Below are 4,533 nucleotides of genomic sequence, written 5' to 3'. Positions count from 1 at the left end.
TAGCCGAACACGCCAATCGCTTCAGATGAAACAGTTACGTTTCGATTCTTTTTTTTTTTACTGTGGAAAAAATAAACCCCGTGTTCTTCCTATTATTTAGATTTACTATGTTCTCCTTACTACTTTTCTGCATACAGCTCACACAGCCTACCCTGGATTATCATTGTATATTTCCTCTGAGCAAAAAAAAAAAACTGTATCTTCGCCAACAAACGCCGACTCGCGATTAATACGTAAGGATACTCGCTACCAGTGGTCCAGATTCCGTGATTGATTGGCGCACAATATATACGAACGACGTAACGGGGTGCGTCAATAAATGAGTAGAGTCGTGAAGAGTTCATTAGAGTGACCTTTGCATGAAGTGACTAAATTGGCCTTGATTGACATAAATTGGCCTTCATGAATGTGCCGCGTAATATCATTTTGTGAACTCTTGTATTGCCACTATCGCAGACACACCCGTTAAGAGGGGTCATGTAATAGTGGAAATTGTCCTCGTATTGCGAAGCTAGTAGTAACACGGGTAGGGAGATATTTTACTAAGAGCTAATACTTCGCAGGACAGGCTAACACGGTGGAAAAATAAGGCAGCGTTGCCGTTGTAGCCAAGCCACCCCACTAGCACGTAATCACGCAAAGCATTGCTATCTCCCAGACGGGATGCAGACCATGGCGAGAATGCGCTGCAAGGAATGCAGGAGCCTTTATTTGTAGATAACGGTGCATGCATGCTGTGCTACAGACATTCATTCGCCCAGCCCCCATTGCACAACGCTAAAGGGCACCTAGCGCTACCTTCTTGGAGCAAGGCAACGCCAATCTAGATGCACTAGGGAGCGAAACTTGCTCGCTAGGGAGACCGCGCATGCGCAAATCTTGCCTGTATTTATCCGCCGGCGCGCTCCGCCGACGAGCAGCTGCGCGTCCAGCGTTCCGAATTATCCTGGGAGCACCTGTACATATTATTTGCTTGTAATCAAGATACGTCAATAATATTATAGTGTAAACGTTTTATTCACTACAATAAAATAATTATGCAACGTGTGCCATGAAACCTAGCAGTAAGCAACCCTGGGCGTCGCTCCAGTCGCATTGTTGAAATCGCAATCATGTGAAATGAGCCCTCTAAAAATCGCATTGCGATGCGTGCGACAGCACCGATTTTCGTCGTTGCAGTCGCAGCATGTGAAACAGCCTTTATCCCACGCCGAGAACCAACGGGTGCCTGGCGCCACCTGCCCCAACGTTTGGGTACCATTCGCACCAGTGTCCAAACTCCACGCGGGGCGCCGCTCGTAGTCCGCCTTCGCATACTGCCAGTGGCTTAGCGCAGGGCCGAACAAACTTTGCAAATGTGTCGTGATACAGATGCACGACATCATCGGATTAATTGAGCTCCATACGATACTTGTAGTTTGTATCTAGATACTTCGATAAATTAGTTCTGCACTATAGCTGCACTGTAGGGAGTCACTGCTAGTTTTCAGGTGTTTACTTCCAAATTTCATGCGTTCTGCCCAGCAGACCTTTCTTCTAAAATATTCTGTTAGCACGGAAACCTTTTTTAAATGTCCTATCACAGTAGCAATTATTTAACAGTCTACGAGAACGGACAAACGTGCAGCAGATTAACGCACAGTAGCAATTATTTAACAGTCTACGAGAACGGACAAACGTGCAGCAGATTAACGAAAATACGGCGCATAATCAGCTAACTTTCATGCAGCCTTTATAATTGATGCGATGCACTGCTTCGCAGTTTATTCGTAACGTGGGTTAGCATATCGTACTGCTACTTGTTCGGTTGTACAGTTTCATAATTGTCCCACAATAGGCTTACGCACTGCATAGGTTGCTCATGTGCTACAGAAAATGCTACATCACGCACTACAATTTTTCTATAAAATCAAGCGTTTGACGAAATACCCTCCGGCATAGGCGCCGAATAAGGGGGGAGGGGGGCGTTCTCTCCGAAATTTTCCGAAGCGGGGAACCCGAGCACCGCCCCCCCCCCCCCCCCCCCTTCTCCACCCACACATACACCTCAAATGCCACTATCAGAGATTGGAGAAGGGGGTTAACCGAGGGGCCCGATTTTTATTAATCATATCATAAGAAGCCAACAAACATTGAGACAAAGGACAACATAGGGATAACTACTTGCACTTAATAAATGAGTTGGGGAAATTATAAACAAATGGAAATGAAACTGGATCAAAAAAACAACTTGCCGCAGGTGGGGAACGATCCCACGTCTTCGCATGACGCGTGTGCGACGCTCTACCAAGTGAGCTACCGCGGCTCTGTTTCCTCATACACTTTCTTGGGTATTTATCTTCCCTACTAGAACCCTGATAGTGCCAGCGCCATCACTCACAGACCTTGGCGGCGGACGTGGAACGTCCCTTCTGCCGCAGGCGTCACGTGTACGTGACCTGTTTGGGTGAAGGCAACTGGTCAATAAACCCACGCATACTACCTGAAGGCATCAATGTTGCCGGATTCCAGACCCTCGTTATATAATGAACGAGAAGAAAGGGCGTTAACCAAGGGGCCCAATTTTTATTAATCATATTATAAGAAGCCAACAAACATTGACACCAAGGACAACCTAGGTAAACTAATTGGTTGAGCATCGCACGAATAATATGCATGCAATAAGCGCTCACTGCATCATTGTTGGCGCGGGCGTTCACGGCTTTTAATTCATACTTTCGTTTTATTTCTGCAAATCTTGACAATAGGACGAACATGTGGAAGGGGCAGCGCAACACAACGAAGACAGGAGGACAGCGCGGATCCTGGCTGCTCCTGCCTTCTTGCGCGGCCCCTTCGAGATGTTCAACCGGTACCAACTCGCCCAAGTGTCGATTCCTCTACAATAGGAGGACACCCGCCTTAGAAGCACTAGCGGCGGCTGCCTCATCTGCATTTTCTCACTTAAACGGTGTTTTATATTTCCACTACAAACAGCATGCACAAACAGATTATATTTAAATGTACACACAGGACAAAGTTTATTATATTTTTAAAAGAGATGGAGGTAGCCAATTAAAAATTATTTCTTAAGGTATGGATAGCCCTTGCCTAGAGAATGAATACATTGCTGTATGTTCAACAAGATTCAAATCGCTTTGCGCGCTTTCTTGACCAGGAAATAAACCTATCGACTTCAATGACCCCTTCACCGGTCTTTTATCTATGGTGTGTGAAATGCACATGAATGTTGTGTCTCAGCATTGCTCCTCTTTCCAGTAAGCGACGCTAACTACTCACGAGAAAAAATTTTTTTTGCTTACTGAGATTTAATTAGGTAACTATAATGGATTATCTAACTCGAGACGTACTATCCGAATTATCAAAGTGTCAACGAGGCATTTGAAGGCTCAGCCAAGGGTCATCTAACTGCGGTATCTTCAGCGACGTACTAACAGAGTACAAATTTCTTTTCAGACTGATAAATACACCCCGCGAAATATGAAAAATACCACGTGACTACGCTCCCACCTGCATCATAAACCAGCGCCCTCGAACAGGCTCCCTCTGGGTCATCCAGAACGAAATAAAGCAAATAAAGAAAAACATCGTGATCGCAGAGCCTTATCTGCCGCGCCCCGGCCGAAGTAGCATATCGCGTTTGGTGTTAGTTGGAAACAAGCTGTGATAGCTGTTGTGCTAGCATAGATAAAGTGCATGGATGTTTTTTTTTTTTTTGCCACAAAACCTATCACGACAAAAGCGAATCGACCACGTCAATGCCAAGGTTTAAAGCTGCGTTCTGTTTTGTCCCAGCCTCCATGTTTTTCTCTAATGAGCAGAAGAGCCGATATGGCAGTCAGGACGGCTGAAAAAAAAAAAAAAAGAAAGGAGAAGAAGATAGGATAATCTTTCAGTGTTCTCTTATTATCACTGAATTCGTAAGCTCTGTTGAACACCAGCTGCTGCCTAGAGGACATGTTCGAATAGGTCTCCTTCTGCAGCTACGCAATACTGAGTCCGTTTTATCACATGTGCAGTGACTTTCTTGATGACCGACGCTCGAATACGGCACAGACATCCGTTATCCTTCTCTTGAGCTAATCTGACGTCTGCGTCAATCATGTTGGCACGATCTTTCACATAACCCCAAAGAAAGAAATGGAGCGCAGAGATGTCAGGCGACCTAGCCGGCCAATTTACAGGCCCGTGCCTTCCAATTTATTGCGCATGAAAAGTGGCGTCTAGCCAGTTTCGTGCTCGCCTGCTCCTGTGTGCTGGTGCTTCATCTTGCTGATACTACAGGAGTGGGAGAGGTGACAGTGGGACTTTGAATGCCCTCAAGTCCCTCCAAGTCCCTCCAATTGGAGGGACTTAAATCTACACTGGGTAAATTGCAATCTGCACCAGTACCAGTGGTCGCTCAATGTGTGATTTGGAATTTAAGCCGTTGCTATAAACTGTCCCATCTTTTTAGATCACACACTGAACTGGAGAGCATTACGTGGACGAAATCCTTGAAGGAGTGGTGGATGAGTTTCTCCGCAAAGTCCC

The sequence above is a fragment of the Dermacentor albipictus genome, chromosome 2 (assembly GCF_038994185.2).
Source record: "Dermacentor albipictus isolate Rhodes 1998 colony chromosome 2, USDA_Dalb.pri_finalv2, whole genome shotgun sequence".
In the NCBI taxonomy this organism is placed as follows: domain Eukaryota; kingdom Metazoa; phylum Arthropoda; class Arachnida; order Ixodida; family Ixodidae; genus Dermacentor; species Dermacentor albipictus.
Note: the sequence above shows the minus strand (reverse complement) of the source record.